This window comes from Oryctolagus cuniculus, chromosome 4 (genome assembly GCF_051225735.1).
Source record: "Oryctolagus cuniculus isolate XC-2025 breed Fujian yellow rabbit chromosome 4, ASM5122573v1, whole genome shotgun sequence".
In the NCBI taxonomy this organism is placed as follows: Eukaryota; Metazoa; Chordata; class Mammalia; order Lagomorpha; family Leporidae; genus Oryctolagus; species Oryctolagus cuniculus.
This window is the reverse complement of record NC_142870.1, coordinates 24,838,258-24,864,604: the sequence shown is the minus strand read 5'-3', so window position 1 is coordinate 24,864,604 and position 26,347 is coordinate 24,838,258.

Sequence of the window (26,347 nt, the reverse complement as noted above, 5' to 3'; positions counted from 1 at the left end):
ACTATAACTCCATGAGGTATGTGTATTTATTGATATTTGACAAAAGAGTAAACTTAAGCTTAGGACACACAGATAAATGTAGGATTGATATCCCTTGACCTCTATACCTCTAAAATGTACTCAAACGTTAGCATGGGAGTGGGGGTGGGAGGGAAGTATTATGCTCTTGAATCTGTATATATAAAATACATGTAATTTCTCACCCTATATAAATTTAGAAAACTGGAAAAAAAGACCTCTGGTTTTTTTTTTGACATTTTCTTTTAAGCCTCCCTGGTATTCAAAAGGAAGGTAAATGGAAAGGCAGATATTAAAATGGCTGAAGTTTGAGGGTAGCTAAGAATATTTCTGGAAAATAAAATGAGAAAATGTTTACATTGATGCCAAAAGATTTTGAAATTCCTACTATAAGAGATTTTCAACAATTTCAAGAAACACTAATATGAAAAACTGTATAGAAATGCTCATACATATATAATTTTCTTTCTCACTATGTTTCTTCTTCAGGTACTAACTTGGTTTCTGGAAGCAACATATAAGAGTTCTGAGAATAAGTCTCTTACCACGAATTGAGTGTTGTGGTGATCCAAGGTGATGTTAAATCTTTAAAAGTTTAGACCAGTCCTGATGGAAGGAAAAACTAAAGTTCATTATCTTTTAAAACAAAAGTTTTAGCAGGGAGTATATCATTCTTTCTATTTTTTGAGAATCCCCTTCCCTCAAAGATTGGTTCAACACTGGCAGCTCCTTTAAATATTGTATGTGTGTGTGTGTGTGTGTAAACCTTAGTGATGCATCCTCATGGTTTGCTGAAGATGTGAGGCATTTGCTTTCATATTCAAAATGTCACAGTTTTATCTGATTGGGATGGTACTGCTGGCCTAGTAATAAAATCATGGTGTGTACAAGGTTGAGGTTTTATACATTAGTGAAAGGAAATGAGTCAAAGGGAATAATATTTTTTGTTTCATTTTTAGTGAGACTTTTAACACAAGCACGATGTCCAATTAAGGCCAAGATTACCCTAGACTTACATTGTAGAAATTGGCTACCACAGTAAATAATCATAAATCAGAACCATTATCTCACTGAAATATGTATCTGTATTTAGTTATTGAACCAGAGTAGGCAATTACATGATCAGTTTAGCTGAATATCATCTAAGGCAAACCCCTGTTGTCATCTTTTTTTTTTTTTTAAAGTAGTTATTTGAGAAATGCAGAGTTAGAGAGAGGGAGAAACAGCAAGATTTTCCAAATGCTGGTACACTCCCCACCCAAATTTCTGCAACAGATGGGGCTGGACCAAATGCCAGGAGCATTATCAGGGTCTTCCACATGGGTGGCAGGGCCCAAGTACTTGGTCCATTTTCTGCTGCTCCCTCAGGCACATTAGCAGGGAGCTGTGTCAGAAACGGAGTAACTGGAACTTGAATGGGAGCTCATAGGAGATGCTGGCCTTGCAGGCAGCATCTTAACTCACTGTGCCACAACATGGGCTTGAAACCTATGTGTTCTTAAGATGTAATCCAAGACAGATATTCATGTAGACAAGACCCTTGCACACGACTATTTCAGTTAACTTTAATTCTTTAAAGTGAAATTTTCTGTACAATATTATTTGTATATAGTATTGAGAAAAGGGTGTCTATTGAAAAGATATCTAATATTTTTCCCAAAGCACCTTGCCCTTTGTTCATTGTCCAATATCATAGATGAATAGATAACAAAATGTTAATAACTGTTTCACTGTGAGTTTCTGGTTCCAAAGATTATGTTATCTTAAAATTTAATCAAGAAACAGACCCACAGTAGGGATGTCCAGGATCACACATCATTCATATATAATTAATGACCCGATACTTAGTAGGACTCTGTGATTAAATTTTGGATGAATCATTAGCCCAGTTGCTTTATTGGAAACTGATTATTACCATTCATCAAATGAGAATTTAACAGTAGGGAAATATAAATTATATTGAAAACTCTCCCCATTGTCATAGATGGATTTGAGTTATGTTTTCACTTTATCTTTAATGACTTAGTTCAAAGATATTTAAAAAATTTTTATTAAAAGTTTGTATTGATGGATTCCATAATACACTCATGTTTAACTTCAGAATCCATTCTACTCAGTGGAACTATAATTTATAGTCTAATTTATTCATCTATAATAGAAAAATATAGGTGATTGATAATGCTATTATTCAGATATTCTATCTGTATAATCATAAATTACAACATATAACAAAGAGTATTTGCATCTTTCTGATTCCTATGCTCAGTAGTTTCACTGTCATACTATGCAAAATGCACATCATTCATTCATCTTACCTTGTGAAATTCAACCATTCTTTCATCATAACTTCTGATAGTTTCAAGATACTGAATAGGAAAAAGAGAGTTCTACATCCTCTTTAGCTTTCAGAATGCTCATTAATGCAGCATGCCAATACATCCTCCAAAATCCTTTTATGTACATGCAAATATCTTTCTTAAACTCCCTTGAAATTAAAGGGTCTTTCATGCACAGATGTGGTAGATGGCGCAGTGGAGGAGTTAAAAATTAGAGTGATTATTAGTTTTGGCCCAAATTCTCATGCTATATTTCTAGGAGAAATCTGAGCCAACACTATACTTCTCACAGGGAGCAAGTTCAAGCAAAGCAAGTAATTGATCACATACATGGTCAATCACTAAACCTACATCTTGACAGAATAACGAGTTACATTCCACATTTCAAAACTGGCATTACACACCAGAATTAGTTCTAAATTTATTCCAGAAATCTTGAACTCAATAATTTAAGAAATGTTACTCAGTAATTGGAACTAAAGATTTAATATGCTGTCTTAGTTTTATTATTCAGGGCAAATTATTTACATCATTTGATTCCAATTACATAGGCTCTCTCCATAGAGCAGGTAGCTTTTCAGTTTCTGCCTATGGGAAAAAAGGGTAAACTAAGATAAATTTAGACTGGAAAGTGTATGTTGAATCACACTAGATAATAAAAAGAAATAATATTTGTTTAATATTGTTTTAGCTATTAGTGGTATCTTATGTTTCTATAGGAGATTTAGAACTGAGAAGAATGTCTTTCTTATTTATAATGGATTTGAATTGAATATATAAATTGTAGGTGTATGAACATTTTGATTATGATAATTCTTCCAATGTAGGAACATAGAAGATTTTTCCATTTTTATGTGTTCTTTTTCTTTCCTTAATGTTTTGTAATTTTTATTTTTATTTATTTATTTTTTTGACAGGCAGAGTTAGTGAGAGAGAGAGACAGAGAGAAAGGTCTTCCTTTTCCAGTTGGTTCACCCTCCAAGTGGCCTCTATGGCCGGCGTGTTGCAGCCTGCATGCCACACGGATCCAAAGCCAGGAGCCAGGCGCCTCCTCCTGGTCTGCCATGCGGGTGCAGGGCCCAAGGACCTGGGCCATCCTCCACTGCACTCCCAGGCCACTGCAGAGAGCTGAACTGGAAGAGGAACAACCGGGACAAAATCTGGTGCCCCAACTGGGACTAGAACCCGGGGTGCAGGCACTGCAGGCAGAGGATTAGACTAGTGAGCCGCGGTGCCGGCCTATTATTTTACTTGAAAGTTAAATATTTATTTGGTGAAAAAATATTTTTCATTCACATTACTGGGTCCAGCAGAGTGAAATTAAATGAGAGTTTTCTTTCTTTTTTAATTTTTTTTAGGAATATGGTGTTTTTCCCCCCATTTCCACCCTCGCATTCCACTCCATCCCACTTCCTACTCCCTCTCCCATTCCATTTTTCATTAATATTTGTTTTAAATTGACTTTATATACAGAAGACCAATTCTATACTAAGTAGAGATTTCAATTATCTGGACCCACATAGACACAAAGTATAAAGCACAGTTTGAAAACAAGTTTTGCCGTTAATTCTCATAATACACCTTATTAAGGACAGAGGTCCAACATGGGGACTAAGTGCACAGTGACTCCTGCTGTTGATTTAAAAATTAACATTCTTATTTTTGATGTCAGTATTTAGACAGGGCAATATGCAAAGTGGAAGTTCTCTCCTCCCTTCAGATAAAAGTACATCCTTCTCTGATAGCCCCTTCTTTCCACTGGGGTCTCACTAACAGAGATCTTTCATGTAGGTTATTTTTTGCCACAGTGTCTTGGCTTTCCATGCCTGAAATGTTCTCATGGGCTTTTCAGCCAGATCCTAATGCCTTTGCAGTTAATTGTGAGGTCACAGTGCTGTTTATGGTGTTTGTCATTCTATGAGTCTGCTGTGTGGACTGCTTCCCATGTTGGAACTTTCTCTCCTTTTTAACTCTATTTTTATTTTCAGACACTTGGTCTTATTTATGTGATCCCTTTGACACTCCTTTCTATATGATCAACTCCACACTTAATATGATAACTTTAACATGTAAGTTGGAAGTAGTATCTGTCAACTTACTGGAATTTGGAGTCCTATGGCAAATTTTTAGGTTAAACTTAGATGTATGTCTGTGGGAACATATGCCAAACTGTATATCTCTTCACTCTCTTATTACCACTCTTATTTTTATAGGGATAAATTTTCAATTAGATTTAAACACCTAAGAATAATTCTGTGGTAAGTGTTCAATCAATGGAATTAAGTAGAAAAAGAAAATACTAAAAAGAAAAAAAATAGTAAGCTGTTCCTCGACACTCAGCACAAGGGCTGAACAAGTCATTGCTTCTCATAGTGTTAGTTTCACTTCTACAGGTTTCCTTTTAGATGCTCAGTTAGTTGTTGCAGATCAGGGAGAACATATGATATCTTTCCTTTGAAACTGGCTTATTTAACTCAGTATGACGTGTTTCAGATTCCTCATTTTGTTGTAAATTACCTGGTTTAATTTTTTATTGCAGTGTAGTATTCTATAGAGTACATATCCCACAAATTTTTATCCAGTCTTTCATTGACAGGCATTTAGGTTGGTTCCATGTCTAAATCCTTGCTTAAATTTAACCCAAGATATGTAAATTTTTGAGACTACTGTGAATTGAACCGATCTTACAAGTTTTTTCTCATCCATGGCATAATTAGTGCATTTGGATGCTAATGATTTATTTTAAATTTTATTTAAGGTATACAAATTGCATGTATTTTACATATACAGATTCAGGAACAAAATGATACGTCCCACTCTACCCACCTTCCCACCCAAGCTCCCATACTTGTTCCTCCTCCCTCTCCTATTGCTACTCTTATGTTTTACAAAAATCTATTTTCATCTACCCTTATACTCATAAAATTAACCCCACTGTTGGTTGGAATGCAAACTGGTCAAGCCACTATGGAAGTCAGCCTGGAGATTCCTCAGAAACCTGAATATAACCCTGCCATACAACCCAGCCATCCCACTCCTTGGAATTTACCCAAAGGAAATTGGCAAACATAAAAGCTGTCTGCACCTTAATGTTTATTGCAGCTCAATTCACAATAGCTAAGACCTGGAGCCAACCCAAATGCCCATCAACAGTACACTGGATAAAGAAATTATGGGACATGTACTCTATAGAATACTATACAATAGTAAAAAAAAAAAAAAAAAAAACAATGAAATCCGGTCATTTGCAACAAAATGCAGGAATCTGGAAAACATGCTGAATGAAATAAGCTAGTTTCAAAGGGACAAATATCATATGTTCTCCCTGATCGGCAACAACTAACTGAGCAGCTAGAAGGAAACCTTTTGAAGTGAAATGGACACGATGAGAAATAGTGACTTGACCAGCTCTTGTCCTGACTGTTGATGTACAACTTAATACTTTATCCCTTTTAGTATTTTTTTTGTTCTACTTAATACTATTGGTTGAACTCTGTAATTAACACACAATTATTCTTAGGTGTTTAAATTTAACTGAAAAGTAATCCCTGTTAAATATAAGAGTGGGAATAAGAGAGGGAAGAGATGTGCAATTCGGGACATGCTCAAGCTGACTTGCTCCAAATGGTAGAGTAAGAAACACGCCAGGGGATTCCAATTCAATCCCACCAAGGTGGCATGTACCAATGCCATCTCACTAGTCCAAGTTATCAGTTTCAGTTCACAATTGATCATAATGAAAGGATTCAGAGTCAAAGGGATCACATAAACAAGACTAGTATCTGCTAATACTAATATAATTAAATGGGAGAGAATGATCCAACATGGGAAGTAGAATACACAGCAGACTCATAGAATGGCAGATGTCTTAAACACCACTCTGGCCTCAGAATCAGCCCGTAAGGTATTCGGATATGGCTGAAGAGCCGGTGAGAGTATTTTAGGCTTGGAAAGCCAAGACACTCTGGAAAAAAAAAAAAAAAAAAAAAAAAAAAAAAACACCTGAATGAAAGATCTCTGCGAGTGAGATCCCAGTGGAAAGAACGGAGCCATCAAAGAAGGAGGTACCTTTCTCTGAAGGGAGGAGAGAACTTCCACTTTGACTATGACCTTGTCTAAACAAGATTGGAGTCGGCGAACTCAAAAAGCTTCCATAGCGTTGGCAACTCATGACAAGAGTCTAGGGAGATTATTGACACCATAAACAGAGTTTCAATTTGTTAAGTCAACAACAGGAGTCACTGTGCACTTACTCCTCATGTAGGATCTCTGTCCTTAATGTATTGTCCAATGTGAATTAATGCTATAACTAATACTCAAGTGGTATTTTACATTTTATGTTTCTGTGTGGGTGCAAACTGTTGAAATCTTTACTTAGTATATACTAAATTGATCTTCTGTATATAAAGATAATTGAAAATGAATCTTAATGTGAATGGAATGAGAGAGGGAGCAGGAAATAGGAGGGTTGCGGGTGGAAGGGAAGTTATGGGGGAGAAAAAGCCACTGTAATCCAAAAGCTGTACTTTGGAAATATATATTTATTAAATAAAAGTTAAAAAAAAAAAGATTAACCCTATGCTAACTAAAGAGTTCAACAGAAAGAAGTAAAACAATCACTTCTTAATGTGTGTGTTGAATTTATATCATAACTTTGTCAAATTGTCTTATGAGTTCCAAAGCCTCTTAGCAGATTATTCTTGTATCATCTGCAAACAAGATAATTTGACATCCTCCTTTCTGATTTGTATCACTTTGATTTCTTTTTCTTCCAGAGCTATATTTAATAATGATGATGAGCGTGTGAATTCTTGTTTGATTATGGATCTTACTGGAAATGCTTCCAACTTTTCCCCATTCATATGAGGCTGGTTATAGGTTTGTCATATATTGCCTTGATCATGTTGAGGTATGGTCCTTCTACACCCATTTTGATTAAGTTTTTATCATGAAAGTGCATTATATTTCATCAAATTCTTTCTCTGCATCTATTGCGATAATCATATGTTTTTTATTATTCAATATATTATTGTGAAATATCACATTTATACATTTATGTATATTGAAGCATCTCTGCATCCTTAGGATAAATCCCTGTTGGTCTAGGTGGATAATCTTTTTGATATGTTGGATTTGTTAGTGTTTTGATGAGGATTTTTACATCTACATTCATCAGGGATATTGGTCTATAGTTCTCTTTCTTTATTTTATCTTTTTTTCTGAATATAAGATTAAGGTGATATTGGCCTCATGGAAGGAGTTTGGGAAATTTCTTTTTTTGCTAAATATTTTATTCATTTGTTATTTGGTAGTCACAGACAGAGAGGGAGAGACAGAGAAAGGTCTTCCATCTGCTGGCTCATTCCCAAATGACCACAACAGTCGCAACTGAACTGATCTGAAGCCAGGAACTTTTTCCCTGTGTCCCACGCTGATGCAGGTGCCCAAACACTTGGGCCATCTTCCACTGCTTTCCAAGGCCAAAAGCAGAAAGCTGGATCAGAAGAGTAGCAGCTGGGACACAAACTGGTGCCCATATGGGACCTCTTCCATGGGACCAATACCACAGGCAGAGGCTTAGCCCATCAGACCATTGTACCAGCCACTTCTCTCCCTTTCAGTTGTTTTGAACAGTTTAAGAAATGTGATTACTATGATTCATTCTCTTTTTTCTTTAAAGTTTGATGGAATTCAACAGTGAAATCCAGACCTGGCTTTTTCTTCATTGGAGCATCTTTATTCCGGATTCCATCTCTGTCATGATTATTGGTCTATTCAGGTGTTCTGTCTTCATGCCTCAATTTTAGCAAATTATATTTGTCGAGTAATCTATCCATTTCTTCTATATTTTCCAAATTGTTCACCTATAGCTCAGTATAATCATTCCTGATGATTCTTTTTATTTCTTAATACAAGTTGAAACACCTCCTTTTTCAATTTTGATTTTAAAATGAGTTTTCTTTCCTTCCCCAATTTATTTTGGCTAGGTATGACAATATCACATTTGAAGACATACTACATGGCTGTTTTAATGAAAACAACTTGCACAAAAATAGACATGCCAACCAATGAAACAGAATGGAAGCACCAGAAATTAATCCACAGACCTACAGCCAACCAATCTTTGACAAACAAGTTAAAATCACTCCCTGAAGAAAAAAACTATTTCTTCAAAAAATTGTATTGAGAAAATTGGATTTTTGCACTCAGAGGTATGAGACAAAACCCCTGCCTTACACCCTGTCCAAAATCAAGTGATGATGGATTGTAAATCTAAATCTAAGACCTGAAACCATCAAATTAGTGAAGGAAAATTAAGAAGAGGAACTGGAGGACACTAGCATAGGTGAAGATTTCTTGGACATCAGAAGTGCAGGCCAAAATAGATAAATGGGATTACCTCAAGCTAAGAAGTTTCTGCACAGCGAAGGAAGTTCACAACAAAGTGAAGAGGCAACCAACAGAATGGGAGAAAATATTTGCTAACTGCATCTCATGAATTATTAACAAATAAAATACATTAAAAGGTTAAGAAATTCAGCAACAACAAAAGATACAGTTCAGTTAGGAAATGGACAAAGGACATAAATAGGCATTGTTCAAAGGAGGAAATACCAGTGGCCAATAGACACATGAAAAAATGCTCAGGATTCAGAATCATCAGGGGAATACAAATAAAAACACAATGTGATTTCACATCAACCCTGTTTAGAGTATCCCCCAAGAATAAAACAGCAAATGCTGGTGAGGATGTGAGAGAAAAAGTACCCTAATATGCTGTTGGTATAAATGTACACTATTATAAACATTATGGAATACAGTATAGATATTCCTTAGAAACCTAAAAATAGACCAACCATATGACCCAGCCATCCCAATCCCTGGAAGTTATACAAAGGAAATGAAATAAGTATATGAAAGAGTCCCTTGTCCCCCATGTGTATAACAACTCAATTCCCAATAGCTAAGATATTGATCCAACCCAAATGTCCATCAACTGATGACTGGATAAGGATAATATGATATATGTTATATGATGATATACTACTCAGTCATTAAAAAAAAAGAATGAAATCGTGCCTTTTGCAACAAAATGGATAGACTGGAGAACATTATATTTAGTTAAATAAGGCAGATGCAAAAACACAATTATCAGCTGTTTTCTCTGGTTTGTGGTAGCCAGTATATAGCATACCATAAATTGATATATATAAGTGAAATTGACATATTTTGTTTTGATACTGTTTCTAGTCAGTGTCTATAGTCCTGCAGAATAGTGCTCTGTCTACTTTTTACTTATTGAACTTTAATTTATTTACAGGAGGATTAAGCCTGTGATTATGAACTAAATTAAACATGTTATTTCAAAAACTAATAGAAAATAAGAAAGGAAGAAAGAGAGGGAGAGAGGAAACTGGAGGGGGAGGGATATCATTATCTTAGAAATATTTCTATGGGGCATGGTGTTGTGGAGTAGAGAGTAAAGCTGCTGCCTCTGATGCTGGCATCTCACATGGGCACCAATTCAAGTCCTGGCTGCTCAACTTCTGACCCAGCTGCTTGCCAATGGCCTAAGAAATCAAAGAAAATGGCCCAACTGCTTGACCATGTGAGAGCCTGATGAAATTCTGGCTCCTGGCTTTGGACTGGCCTGGCCTGGCATGGGATTTTGTTGCCATCTGGGGAATGAGCCAGCAGATTGAAAATCTATTTCTCTACCTTTCTCTCTTTATTTTTGTAACTCTGGCTGTTAAAATAAATAAATGTTTTTGAGAAGCAGAGTTACTGACAGAGAGAATGAAAAACAGAGAGGTCTTTCATCCACTGGTTCACTTCCCAAATGGACACAGTGACTGGAGCTGGGCCTATCTAAAGCCAGGAGCCAAACACTCCCACCAGTTCTCTCATATAGGTGTAGATGCCCAAGCACTTGAGCAGTCTTCCGCTGCTTTCACAGGCAATTAGTGGAGAGCTGGATTGGAAGTGAAGCAGCCGGGACTAGAACCAGCACCCATATGGGATGCTGGCATCACAGATGGAGGCTTAACCTACTACACCATAGGCCTGGCGCCAAATAAACAAATCTTTAAAAAAAAAAAGAATTGTATGGGTGAACTACATGAAATCTGCTTTCTTTATACTAATAAGAAGAATCTGATTTCCATAAATATTTGATTTTATTAAGAAAAACAAAAACGCTATGGTGTTAATGCTCTTACCAAGACCTAAAAATCAAGTGCATTATACTGCATTGCTGTTTTGAAGTTGTAGGAATCTGCAAATTTAAATGTCTTACAAGGCTGTGGAACAAACACAGTCCTTCATGATTCTTCTTCAACCCTTGAAGGGAGAAGCAGAATTCTCACACAGTGCTCTGAAGAAATTAAAAATGATTTGAAGCAGGAGAGGACAATGGTGTAAAAATAAACAATGTCCTTTCTGCTGTACCAATTTCACTATGAGTGATTTTAAGGAAAAAATTACAAGGAAGAAGTAGTTTCTATGAAATTCCAGATTATATTAGTAAAAGAGAAATGCTACAAGTTTATCATTTTATTTGAATAGATTTAATGATAATTTTCAGAATTGTAAAACAATGTAATCAAATGTACATTATTTAGATTACTGATTATATTATTATTTTCTTGTAAAAAATCGAAATGCAGGTGAATTATTGAACATTTATCAATTGCCTAAAAAATTTTGAGAGTCTTTCTAAAGATGGCTTATTGAACTCTGCAACCATTTTGGTCCACACCTGATTAGGAAGCAAAATTAATTTGAAAAAAAAATGCAATGAAATAAAGGTGGAATAATATAAACTAAATGCTTCTCTTTTTGTTCTAGAAGAGTGTAAAAGTAAAATGGAACTTTATAACATTTATAAAAACAATCTTGTCCAGACGGTTATGAATAGGTAGAAAGCTTCTGCTTCACATGGTACACATTTGCTTTTAGTTTCCGACAGGCCATAATTAAAATATTGCCAGTAGTTTTCTTCATTGGCTTTCATGAATATGGAAAATGTATTAATAAAATTCTTAATATAAGGGATATTGGTCTGTAATTCTCTTTCAATGATGCAGCATTGAAAGAGAATTACAGACCAATATCCCTGATGAACATAGATGCAAAAATACTCAATAAAATTCTTGCCAATAGAATGCAACAACACATCAGAAAGATCATCCACCCAGACCAAGTGGGATTTATCCCTGGTATGCAGGGATGGTTTAATGTGCGCAAGACAATCAATGTGATACACCACATTAACAGACTGCAGAAGAAAAACCATATGATTATCTCAATAGATGCCGAGAAAGCATTTGATAAAATACAACACCCTTTCATGATGAAAACTCTAAGCAAACTGGGTTTGGAAGGAATATTCCTCAATATAATCAAAGGAATCTATGAAAAACCCACAGCCAACATCCTATTGAATGGGGAAAAGTTGGAAGCATTTCCACTGAGATCTGGTACCAGACAGGGATGCCCACTCTCACCACTGCTATTCAATATAGTTCTGAAAGTTCTAGCCAGAGCTATTAGGCAAGAAAAAGAAATTAAAGGGATACAAATTGGGAAGGAAGAACTCATACTATCCCTCTTTGCAGATGATATGATTCTTTATTTAGGGGACCCAAAGAACTCTACTAAGAGACTACTGGAACTCATAGAAGAGTTTGGCAAAGTAGCAGGGTATAAAATCAATGCACAAAAATCAACAGCCTTTGTATACACAGACAATGTCATGGCTGAGGAAGAACTTCTAAGATCAATCCCATTCACAATAGCTACAAAAACAATCAAATACCTTGGAATAAACTTAGCCAAGGACGTTAAAGATCTCTACGATGAAAATTACAAAACCTTAAAGATAGAAATAGAAGAGAATACCAAGAAATGTAAAAATCTTCCATTCTCATGGATTGGAAGAATCAACATCATCAAAATGTCCATTCTCCCAAAAGCAATTTATAGATTCAATGCAGTCAGAGCCAAAATCAACTATTGGATTGCATCAAATTGAGAAGTTTCTGTATTGCAAAAGAAACAGTCAGGAAAGTGAAGAGACAACCGATAGAATGGGAAAATATATTTGCAAACTATGCAACTGATAAAGGGTTAATAACCAGAATCTACAAAGAGATCAAGAAACTCCACAAAAACAAAACCAACAACCCACTTAAGAGATGGGCCAAGGACCTCAATAGACATTTTTCAAAAGAGGAAATCCAAATGGCCAACAGGCACATGAAAAAATGTTCAAGGTCATTAGCAATCAGGGAAATGCAAATCAAAACCACAATGAGGTTTCACCTCACCCCGGTTAGAATGGCTCACATGCAGAAATCTACCAACAACAGATAATGGCGAGGAAGTGGGGAAAAAGGGACACTAACCCACTGTTGGTGGGAATGCAAACTGGTCAAGCCACTATGGAAGTCAGTCTGGAGATTCCTCAGAAACCTGAAGATAACCCTACCGTTCGACCCAGCCATCCCACTCCTTGGAATTTACTCAAAGGAATTTAAATTGGCAAACAAAAAAGTGGTCTGCACCCTAATGTTTATTGCAGCTCAATTCACAATAGCTAAGACCTGGAACCAACCTAAATGCCCATCAACGGTAGACTGGATAAAGAAATTATGGGACATGTACTCTTTAGAATACTATACAGCAGTCAAAAACAACGAAACCCGGTCATTTGCAACAAGATGGAGGAATTTGGAAAACATCATGCTAAATGAATTGAGCCAGTCCTAAAGGGACAAATATCATATGTTCTCCCTGATCGGCGACTACTAACTGAGCACCAAGGGGGAAACTTGTTGAAATGAAATGGACACTATGAGAAACAGTGACTTGATCAGCTCTTGTCCTGACGGTTGATGTACAATGTAATACTTTATCCATTTTAGTATTTTTTTGTTCTAGTACCATTGGTTGAACTCTGTAATTAACACACAATTATTCTTAGGTGTTTAAATTTTAACTGAAAAGTGATCCCTGTTAGGAATTTGGACAACATTATGCTGAGTGTAATAAGCCAATCCCAAAGGGACAAATACCACTAGTTCTCCTTGATAGGTGACAACTAACTGAGCACCAAAAAGGAAACCTGTTAAAGTGAAATGAACACTATGAGAAACGGTGACTTGATCAGCCCTCACCCTGACTGTTGATGAGCAACTTGATATGTTATCCCTCTTAGTATTTTTGTTGTTTGTTCTACTTAATACTTTTGGTTGAATACTGTAATCAATACACAATTCTTCTTAAGTGCTGAAACTTAACTGAAAAGTGATCGCTGTTAAATATAAGAGTGGGAATAAGAGAGGGAAGAGATGTGCAATTCGGGGCATGCTCAAGCTGCCTTACCTCAAACAGTAGAGTTAGGAACATACCAGGGGATTCCAATTGAATCCCATCAAGGTGGCATGTACCAATGCCATCTCACTAGTCCCAGTGATCAATTTCTGTTCACAATTGATCATAATGATAGGACTAAGAACCAAAGGGATCACATAAACAAGACTAGTGTCTGCAAATACTAGCTGATATTATCAAAAAGGGAGAGAATGATCCAACATGGAAAGTGAGATACACAGCAGACCCATAGAATGGCAGAAGTCTTAAACAGCACTCTGGCCTCAGAATCAGCCCTAAAGGCACTCAGATCTGGCTGAAAAGCCCATGAGAGTATTTCAGGCATGGAAAGCCAAGACACTCTGGCAAAAAGATCTCTGTGAGTGAGATCCCAGTGGAAAGAACAGGTCTTCAAAGAGGGAGGTGCCTTTCTCTGAAGGGAGGAGAGAACCTCCACTTTGACTATGACCTTGTCTAAACAAGATAAGAGTCGGAGAACTCAAAGGGCTTCCATAGCCTTGGAAACTCATGACTGGAGCATAGGGAGATTACTGATGCCATAAACAGGAGTGTCAATTTGTAAAGTCAACAACAGGAGTCACTGTGCACTTACTCCTCATGTAGGATCTCTGTCCTTAATGTGCTGTACACTGAGGCTTAATGCTATAACGAGTACTCAAACAGTATATTTCACTTTGTGTTTCTATGGGGGTGCAAACGATTGAAATCCTTACTTAATGTACACTAAACTGATCTTCTGTAAAAAAAAAAAAAAGAAATTATCAATTCCCAACTTGACTCTCACTGGGATTAAACATGACAATAGGTCTGATCTGATTTCATCATCATTTAAAAAAAATCATCTATTATTTTTCACTTTATATTTCTGTGTGGGAACAAACTGTTGAAATCCTTACTTAAGGTATACTAAGTTGATCTTCTGTATATTAAGATAATCGAAAATGAATCTTGATGTGAATGGAAGGGGAGAGGGAGTGGGAAAGGGGAGGGTTGTGGGTGGGAGGGACGGTATGGGGGGGGAAGCCATTGTAACCCATGAGTCGTACTTTGGAAATTTATATTCATTTAATAAAAGATAAAAAAAAAAGAACCAAAGGGATCACATAAACAAGACTAGTGTCTGCAAATACTAGCTGATAGAATCAAAAAGGGAGAGAATGATCCAACATGGAAAGTGAGATACACAGCAGACCCATAGAATGGCAGAAGTCTTAAACAGCACTCTGGCCTCAGAATCAGCCCTTAAGGCATGTGGATCCGGCTGAAAAGCCCATGAGAGTATTTCAGGCATGGAAAGCCAAGACACTCTGGGGAAAAAAAAAAAAAAAAAACCTAAATGAAAGATCTCCGCGAGTGAGATCCCAGTAGAAAGAACGGGTCATCAAAGAAGGAGGTACCTTTCTCTGAAGGGAGGAGAGAACTTCCACACTTTGACCATGGCCTTGTCTAAATATGATCAGATTCAGTGAACTCAGGGGGCTCCCATAGCCTTGGCAGCTCATGACAAGAGCCTAGGGTGATTACTGATGCCATAAACAAGAGTGGCAAATTTAAGTTAACAACAGGAGTCACTGTGCACTTACTCCTCATGTAGGATTCTGTCCTTAGTGTGCTGTACATTGAGTTTTAATGCTATAACTAGTACTCAAACATTATTTTTTACTTTATGTTTCTGTGTGGGAGCAAACTGTTGAAATATTTACTTAATATATGCTAAACTGATATTCTGTATATAAAGAGAATTGAAAATGAATCTTGATGTGAATGGAAGGGGAAAGGGAGTGGGAAAGGGGAGAGTTGCGGGTGGGAGGGACCTTATGAGGGGAAGCCATTGTAATTCATAAGCTGTACTTTGGAAATTTATATTCATTAAATAAAAGTTTGAAAGCAAAAAAAAAAAAATCTTAATATAATCCTAAACAATTCCAATAACTTCCTAAGTAAGTTGTGGTGAATTTGAAGTCACTTCCCTATTGTCTTAGCTCGGTCCTAGGAATGTGTGTCTGGGAGAATGTGTGATTTTAAATTATTGGAGAGTAGTTAAAGATATGTTAGTATAATCAAATTAAGGGTGGATAGCAAACACTGAAGTGTGTATATGGAGTAGTCAGGAATGTATAATAAAAGTATTGTCACAGGAAGATTAGTGTAGGGAATGAGACTATGAAAGACACACAACTGATACTTTTCTTCCAAGCTCAGTTTCCCTTAATGATTGCTTTTAGGAATGTCAATTCATACCCTCGTTTCAATGATCTCAGTAATTTGCAAATAACTTTACTATGTCACTGTTGGAAATACATAGACCTTATGGGCTAAATATCTCAATATTATCTGTATATGAATTTACTGATAGGGAAATTGCCTAAGTAAAATTTTTATATGTTGATAGGATTAACAACAGCCAGAGTTGGGACTTACGAGTCGTACACAATGTGTTCACACAGTCTATCTCCCAAGAGGAGAAGGAAAAAATATAAGCAATGGCTGGAGCTTGTCAAGTTATGTGGGGTTTTGTACCTTTTGAATGCATGTTTTACTTTTATTAAAAAAAAAAAGATTTTCTTATTCTAAAAGCAGAGTAAGAAGGAGAAAGAAAGAGAAGAAAAGATGGGAGAGAGAAAAGAGAGAGAGAATCTTTCATCTGCCTGTTCACTCCCCAAATGCCTACAGCAGCTCAAGAGCTGAGGCTGGGCCAGGCTGAAGCAAGTAGCCAAGAACTCTGTCTGAGTCTTTAATGTGGAGGGCAATGACTCAAGTACTTGAGTACTTGATCTATCATCTGCTGCATCCCAGGCACATTAGAAAGAAGCTGAATTGGAAACTGAGGCTGTACTCAAACAAGACATTCTCTTTTCAGACATGGATATTCCAAGTAGAAGTTTAATACACTATGCAACAATGACCATCCTGAATACCATTTAAAATATTTCCAGAGCTTAGGATAATGTATAAAATAGTATATGAAAAATCTAATTTGTGCAAAAAATAGAAATGTTTAAAAATATTATCTGCTTTCTATTTATCTGATTTTAATTATGTGTCTCAGTTTCAAACAAACAAAAATGGATGAAACAAGGAAATCAATGTGTTGAGACAGTGAATTTTTACATATTCTATGTCTCTGAGATATTAAAGCAACTGGAAAAAAGAAAGTGATTTGGTGAAAGATGTGGTGCACTTGTAAGTTGGGGATATATTCTCAAGAATGGGAGGTGCAGACAATGCTTGTGTTCTCTGCTATGTTGAACATACAGACAAATGAGCAGAAGGGCAAACGTTAAGTCTTGTTGGCGTGTTGTTCAGCATGGCAATAAATTAGCTCATCTTACAGATTAGAGTTCATGAATTGATTCCTGGCTCCATTTCCTAACTACAGACCCTGAGAAGTCGCAGTGATGACTCAGTTGATATTGTTACTTATGCATATGTGAGAGACCTGGATTGCTTTATTCCTCCCCTTGGTGTGTGTGTACATATGTATGTATTTATGTATGTGTGTATCTTCCTCTGAAATGAATAAAAATAATTTTAGAAAACAAGCTTTGGAATTTGGATTCATTCTTGTAATCCATATTAGATTCCAAAGCTCACATTATTGATCATACACTAAATTAATCTAAACTGGGCATGTCAAGAAATCTTTTGACATGCTGTGAAGTAAAGTGTTATGTATAAAGAGGACCAGGGCATTAAATATGCTTTTTGAAAGACAAAAGGAAGAGCTTTGAAGTTGAACTTTTTTACTTTTTGTAACTATGGCTTCTACAACACCTAATATGCTGAAGATGAAGAGAAGTAGCCTTGTATTTGATGCATTTATGAGTTCTTATTATGTACAATTTCATATTACATATATTAAAAGCAAGCAGCATCTTAAAAAATACTGCCTTTTGGTGAATCTGTAATTCCAGTTCTGATAATTTAGTCTATATGAATGTCAAGTTGGACACACACAAGTAGGAAATCTGTACTAAGAGCTAAAAAAGAACTACAGAATTTCCAGGGACAGGTAATTAACTAAGTATTGGAATAATTGAGAGAGACTATGGGAAAAAATGAGAATTTAATGGGCCTTAATGAATATGGTTTATAAAAGAGAATTTGGACTAAAAAGTGATTAAAGAAAAAATCAAAATCAGTGTTTCAAAGTTCAGAATAAGCTTCTGATTGTTCAAGATGTCAAAACCTCAACTGTCAACATACTAAACAGGAAAAGAGATATATGTATAGATATTCAAAATTTCAGATTAAATTGTTATTATTATTATACAAAATAATTTAAATAGATTGACTTCTTGTAGCAGTGGTCATGAAGTTTGCAGAAAAAATGAAATTCAAAGATCATTCACAATTTTTTTTCAAAGTATCCAAATCTATATTCTACATTCCCATATTTCACATCATACCTGTGTATCTGACCTCTTTTCATCTTCCGTTAGCCTCCCATTTTGCTTCCCATTCAAATATTAGCTTCTCATTCCAGGGGAACATGGGATAATATTCTAAAAATCAGTATTTTGCTCTTTCAAATTTTTCCCACAGGCTTTCCTTAGTGTTTCGCAAATACTAAGATGGCAGCTCACTGTGGACTTGGTGTTATAAAAATTCCCACATACACGAAGGAGCAGGTTCTTTCCCAGACATTTTGATAACAGATATTCTAGTGTAAGGGTACATAATTTATGGGTAAACAAAGCAGATTTTAGATATCAGTTTCTTAATAACAGAACCAATTGTAAATATGAAGGGGCCTTCAAAAATTTCATGGAAAATATGTACTATGAAAACATTGTGATTGAGATTCATAGATGTTTTGCACTAAAATAACCTGATCTTTGAATTTCATTTTTCTGCAAACTTCATGACCACTTCTACAAGAAGTCAATCTATTTTAAATTACTTGGTATAATAATAATCAAAATTTAATTTGAAATTTCATATATCTACACATATTAAGATGATCCTAAGTAAGAAATACTGGAGCTTAAAGTATAAGCAAGGGAACCAGGGTAGAAAATAGATTAGCTATAAAGGTTTTTAACTAGAATGAGCAAGTAGGCTTACTCTTGAACAGAATTCTGATTATGGTACACTCTAAATGAGCCAGTAGAAATTCAAACACCCCACCCTTCCATGCAGTGCTCCTAGCATTTGGTATGAACATTAGATCTCTGAATATGTGCCAAAAAACTGAATGGTGAAGAAAACAGTGAAGGATATGACTGAGTATATTTACATATACTCAGTGTATGAATATTGGATTAAGTAGACCTTTGTATTCAGTGATTTTATAAACTTGAGCATTGTTATTTGTGCCACATGGACAAGTTGTGGCCTCACTTGTTTTGTTTCAGTTCAACACTTGCTGTGCCCTCTCTGAAGCAGCAAAGAAAAGCTAAGAGGAACTGTACATCTTGTAAAAGCTTTCCAGGCACTTGTAGGTGGGCTCCACTTTTCACTGAGAATCACTGCAGAGTGTCAAAGTGCAGTGGGGACTAAAAAATATTGGTATGTTTTCATTTACTTCTTTTTAAAAATGTATTTAAGGTATAGAAATTACATGTATTTCATATATTCAGATTTAGAAACAATGATACTTCCTACCCTGCCTTTTCTCCCTCCAACACCTCCACCCTCACTCTTTCTCCTCCTTCCTCTACTATTCCTGCTCTTAATTTGTATGATGATCTACTCTCAGTTTCTTTTACACTCATCAGATTAACCCCACACTAAGTAAAGTGTTCAGCAAGTGTATGAAGAAAAAAGCACTGTTCCTCAACAGTAGGACAGGGCTGTAAGTAATCATTGAAGCTCAAATTATCAATTTCACTCCTACACATTACATTTTTGGTGCTCTATCAGTTATCACATACCTGGGAAAACAGATGGTATTTGTCTTTTGGAGATGGCTTATTTCACTAAGTATAACGATTTCCAGTTGCATCAATTTTGTTGCAAAAGACAGAATTTCATTCTTTTTTATGGTGTATGGAATTCTATAGTGTATATGTGTCATACTTTCTTTATCCAATCATTAGTTGATGAACACTTTTATTGATTATATATTCTAGCTGTTGTGAATTGAGCTGCAATAAACATTGGGGTATTGATAATCTTTCATATACTTATTTCATTTTTGGGGGGTAAATTACCAGGAATCTGATTACTGGGTCATAGGGTATCTATCTTCAGCTTTTTGAGGAATCTCCATCCTGTCTTTCACAATCCTGTACTAGTTAACATTCCCACCAACACAGGTTTAGGATACCTTCTCCCTACACCTCACTGCATACTGGCCAACATTTATTGTTTGCTGATTTCTGTGAGAGCCATTCTAACTGGAGTGAGGTGAAACCTCAGTGTGACTTTGATTTACATTTCCCTGATAGCTAGTGATCCTTAGTAATTTTTCATTTGTCTGTTGGCTGTTTCAATTTTCTCTTTTGAAAATTGCCTATTCAAATGACTGGATTTCGTTGTTTCTTACTGTGGTATAGTATTCTAAAGAGTACATATCCCATAATTTCTTTATCCAGTCTACCATTGATGGGCATTTAGGTTGGTTCCAGGTCTTAGCTATTGTGAATTGAGCTGCAATAAACATTAGGGTGCAGACCACTTTTTTGTTTGCCAATTTAAATTCCTTTGAGTAAATTCCAAGGAGTGGGATGGCTGGGTCGAACGGTAGGGTTATCTTCAGGTTTCTGAGGAATCTCCAGACTGACTTCCATAGTGGCTTGACCAGTTTGCATTCCCACCAACAGTGGGTTAGTGTCCCTTTTTCCCCACTTCCTCGCCAGCATCTGTTGTTGGTAGATTTCTGCATGTGAGCCATTGTGGTTTTGATTTGCATTTCCCTGATTGCTAATGACCTTGAACATTTTTTCATGTGCCTGTTGGCCATTTGGATTTCCTCTTTTGAAAAATGTCTATTGAGGTCCTTGGCCCATCTCTTAAGTGGGTTGTTGGTTTTGTTTTTGTGGAGTTTCTTGATCTCTTTGTAGATTCTGGTTATTAACCCTTTATCAGTTGCATAGTTTGCAAATATATTTTCCCATTCTATCGGTTGTCTCTTCACTCTCCTGACTGTTACTTTTGCAGTACAGAAACTTCTCAATTTGATGCAATCCAATAGTTGATTTTGGCTTTGACTGAACGAAATCCAGTCATTTGCAACAAAATGGAGGAATCTGCAACACATCATGCTGAGTGAAATAAGCCAGTCCCAAAGGGACAAATACCATATGTTCTCCCTGATCGGTGACAACTGACTGAACACCAAAAAGGAAACCTCCTGAAGTGAAATGGACACTATGGGAAACGGTGACTTGATCAGCATAGCCCTGACTGTTAATGAACAAGTTAATACATTATCCCTCTTAGTAGTTTTTTTGTCTGTTCTACTTAATATGACTGGTTTAATTCTGTAATTATCACACAGTTATTCTTAAGTGTTGAAAATTAACTGAAATGTGATCCCTGTTAAACATAAGAGTGGGAATAAGAGAGGGAAGAGATGTATAATTTGGGACATGCTCAAGCTGACTTGCCCCAAATGGTAGCGTTGGAAACATACCAGGGGATTGCAATTCAATCCCATCAAGGTGGCATGTACCAATGCCATCTCACTAGTCCAAGTGATCAATTTCAGTTCACAATTGATCCTAATGATAGGACTAAGAGTCAAAGGGAGCACATAAACATGTCTAGTACCTGCTAACACTAACCGATAGAATAAATAAAGGGGAGAGTGATCATACGTGGGAAGTGAGATACTCAGCAGATTCATAGAATGGCAAATGTCCTAAATAGCACTCTGGCCTCAGAATCAGCCCTAAAGGCATTCGGATCTGGCTGAAAAGCCCATGAGAGTATTTCAGGCAAGGAAAGCCAAGACACTCTGGCAAAAGATCTCTGTGAGTGAGATCCCAGTGGAAAGAACAGGTCTTCAAAGAAGGAGGTACCTTTCTCTGAAGGGAGGAGAGAACCTCCACTTTGACTATGACCTTGTCTAAACAAGATAAGAGTCGGAGAACTCAGAGGGCTTCCATAGCCTTGGAAACTCATGACTGGAGCATAGGGAGATTACTGATGCCATAGACAGGAGTGTCAATTGGTAAAGTCAACAACAGGAGTCACTGTGCACTTACTCCTCATGTAGGATCTCTGTCCTTAATGTGCTGTGCATTGAGATTTAATGCTATAACGAGTACTCAAACAATATATTTCACTTTGTGTTTCTATGGGGGTACAAACTGTTGAAATCTTTACTTAATGCATACTAAACTGATCCTCTGTAAAAAAAAAAAAAAAGAAATTATCAACTCCCAACTTGACTCTCACTGGGATTAAACATGACAATAGGTCTGATCTGATTTCATCATCATTTTAAAAAAATCATCTATTATTTTTCACTTTATGTTTCTGTGTGGGAGCTAACTGTTGAAATCCTTACTTAAGGTATACTAAGCTGATCTTCTGTATATTAAGATAATCGAAAATGAATCTTGATGTGAATGGAAGGGGAGAGGGAGTGGGAAAGGGGAGGGTTGTGGGTGGGAGGGATGGTATGGGGGGGAAGCCATTGTAATCCATAAATCGTACTTTGGAAATTTATATTCATTAAATAAAAGTTAAAAAAAAAAAGAAAACCAAAAAAAAAAAAAAAAAGACAATTGCCTATTCAAGTCGCTTGTCCATTTCTTAATTCGATTGTTTGTTTCATTGTTGTTGAACTTCTTGAGCTTTTTATAGATTTTAGATATTAATCCTTTATAAGTTTCATGGTTTACAAATATTTTCTCCCATTCTATAAGTTGCCTCTTCATTTTGCTGAGTGTTTGTTTTGCAGTGCAGAAGCTTCTCACCTTGGTATAATACCATTTTTCTGTTTTGGCTTTGAATTCCTTTGCTTCTGGAATCTTTCCCAAGAAGTCTTTGCCTATGCAAATGTCTTGCAGAGTTTCCTCGATGTTCTCCTCTAGTAATTTCATGGCATCAGGTCATTCTGATCCTTGATCAATTTCAGTTGATTTTTGAATAAGGTTTGATGTAGGAGTGTTGTTTCATACTTCAGCATGTAAAGATCTAGTTTTCCCAGCACCTTTTGTTGAATAGACTGTCCTTTCTACAGGGTTTGATTTTAGCTCTTTTGTAAGATTGGTTGGTTGTAGATGTGTTGATTAATTTCTGGAGTTTCTGTTCTGTTCCATTGATCTACATATTTATTTTTTGCCATGAGCAGGCTGTTTTGATTATAACTGTTTTGTAATGTGTCTTGAAATCCGGTAGTGTGATGCTTCCAGTTTTGTTTTTGCTGTATAAGATTATTTTAGCTATTAGATGTCTCATGTGTTTCCATATGAATTTTAGCGTAGTTCATTCTCAGTCTGAGAATAATGTCTCTAGCATTTTGATTGGAATCACAATAATCTGTAAATTGCTTTTGGCAGCATGAACTTTGTGATGGCATCAATTCTTCTAAACAATAACTATGGCAGATTTTTCCATTTTTTGCTGTCTTCTTATATTTCTTTCTTTCTTTTTATTTATTTATTTGTTTATTTTTAAAATTTATTTATTTATTTGAAATTCAGAGTTACGCAGAGAGAGAGAGAGAGAGGAGAGAGAAACTGAGTTCTTCCATCTGCAGGTTCACTCCCCAGATGGCCGCAATGGCCAGAGCTGTGCGGATCCAAACCCATGAGCCAGGAGCTTCTTCTGGGTCTCTCATATGGGTACAGGGGCCTCAGGGCTTGGGCCATCTTCTACTGCTATCCCAGGCCATAACAGAGAGCCCGACTGGAAGTGGAACAGCTGGGACTTGAACCAGAACCCTATGGGATACTGACACTGGAAGCAGCAGTTTTACCCACTATGCCACAGTGCCAGTCCCTATATTTCTTTTTTTTTATGTTTTCTGACTTTTAACATGGAAATCTTTCACCTCATTGGTTAAAAGTATTCCAAGATTAAAAAAAAGCAGTTGCAATGCATTTATCATATTGCCCTACTGCATGAAAGTGTAAAGGTTATCTCTCACCATATGATTGTACGTATAAGACCAGAAATAGGGTCATTCTTTCTCTGTGATAACCAGGCATGCATGTACCCCCTCAGCAACAGGACAGGGTCCAGTACAATTGCCTTCCTATTTTCTCCTTTGTCCTATACCCTAGATGAATCTTTATTTTCTGTTCCTAAAACCTACTGCATCAAGATAGATTTTGGACTCACTCTCTTGATAATCTTGCTGGGTATCTTGATATGGAATTGGAACAGGAACAACTGGACTAGCCATTTCAGTAAAAAGGCACATAAAATTGAAGGTTTATCTCTCAGTCTCAAAGAAAACATAAATATCCTAGCACAGCAACTGACTTATCTCCAGGACCAGGCAGATTCACTGACTGCAGTAGTTCTCCAGAAGCACCAGGTACTAGACCTCCTCATGGCCGAAAGGAAGATGTTGCCTCTTTTTGGGTGAAAAATGCTGTTTTTACACCAAGAGGAGGACTTTGCCTCTTTTTGGATGAAGAATGTTGCTTTTACACCAATAAATAGGGTGTGGTAAAAGATGGGATCCAACGTATAAAAGGACATGCTAATGAGATGTATTCACAAGGTAACTCTGCCTTAATTTGGCCATCCTTTCCACCATGGGCAATGTCTAATATCTCCTATTGACCTCATAATTGTGCTCCTATTTCTAAATAAGTAATTTATTCCAAATTTATTCCGAAGGTTTTATTCCAAAGGTTCTTGCAAGAACAAATAATTGCTATATATCAAGCCATCTCACTGGAGCAACACGAGACTGCTCTTCTTTATTCAATCAAACCAATCTTGAGTGTAGAACCCTGCTCAAGTACTGGCTCCATGTCTAAGCCCTGCATCAGCAGAAAGTAGCCAGAGAAATCAGTGACCCTTCTCTTTTTTTTTTTTAGAAAACTTTTATTTAATAAATAAAAATTTCAAAAGTACAACTTTTGGATTATAGTGGTTTTCCCCCCATAACCACCCTCCCACCCACAAACCATCCCATCTCCTACTTCCTCTCCCATCTCATTCTTCATTAAGATTCATTTTTAATTATCTTTATATACAGAAGATCAACTCATTAAGATTAATTTTTAATTATCTATATACAGAAGATCAATTTAGTATATACTATAAAGATTTCAACAGATTGCACTCACACAGAAACACAAAGTATATAATACTGTTTTGAAGACTAGTTTTATCATTAATTCTCATAGTACAACATATTAAGGACAGAGATCCTACATGGGGAGTAAGTGCACAGTGACTCCCATTGTTGATTTAACAATTGACACTCTTATTTTTTTGAATTTTTTAATTTATTTTTTTAATTTTAATTTTTTTTGACAGACAGAGTGGACAATGAGAGAGAGACAGAGAGAAAGGCCTACCTTTGCCGTTGGTTCACCCCTCAATGGCTGCTGTGGCCAGAGTGCTGCGACTGGCACACTGTGCTGATCCGAAGCCAGGAGTCAGGTGCATTTCTTGGTCTCCCATGCGGGCGCAGGGCCCAAGGACTTGGGTCATCCTCTACTGCACTCCTGGGCCACAGCAGAGAGCTGAACTGGAAGAGGAGCAACTGGGACAGAATCCGGCGCCCCAAATGGGACTAGAACCCGGTGTGCCGGTGCCACAGGAGGAGGATTAGATTATTGTGCTGCGGTGCCGGCCGACACTCTTATGTATGACGTCTGTAATCACCCAAGGCTCTTGTCATGAGCTGCCAAGACAATGGACGCCTCTTGAGTTCACAAACTCTGACCTTATTCAGACGAGTCCAAAATCAAAGTAGAAGTTCTCTCCTCCCTTCAGAGAAAGGTACCTCCTTCTTTGATGGCCCATTCTTTCCACTGGGATCTCACTCACAGAGATCTTTCATGTAGGTTGTTTTGTTTTTTTTTTTTTTTTTTTTTTTTTTTTTTTTTTTTTTTGCCACAATGTTTGGCTTTCCATGCCTGAGAAATTCTCATGGGTTTTTAACCAGATCCGAATGCCTCAAGGGCTGATTCTGAAGCCAGAGTGCTGCTTAAGGCATCTGCCATTCTATGAGTCTGCTGTGTATCCTGCTTCCCATGTTGGATCGTTCTCTCCTTTTCAATTCTATCAGTTATTATTAGCAGACACCTGACTGACTCTTCTCCTTATCTATACTCAGAGTCAGGGTTGATGGAACAAAGACATAATCCTCAGCCGTTCTCACTCATCGCCCAAGAGATAAACAATGTAATTTATTCCTTGCCTTTGAATTGCAATTGTGTCTCATGCCCTACTACCTTCATACCCCACAACTGCATTCTTTCCCAGGTTCCCAAGGCCCCCCGTGGCCTCCTGAAAGACCAATTCCAGGAATTCACTTCTGCCTGATACCCCCACCTCCACCCCCATCTCTAGCCCTCCTAAAATATAAAAAGTCTGGGCCCCTGTGGTCTTGGCATTCTGCCATGTGTTCCGTCAATGTGCATGCTGGCAGTTGGTCACCCACCTCTACAAATTCATCTTCTCTGAATAAATTCAGTATGTCTGTAAAAAATAAAATAAAAAAGTGGTATTTGATA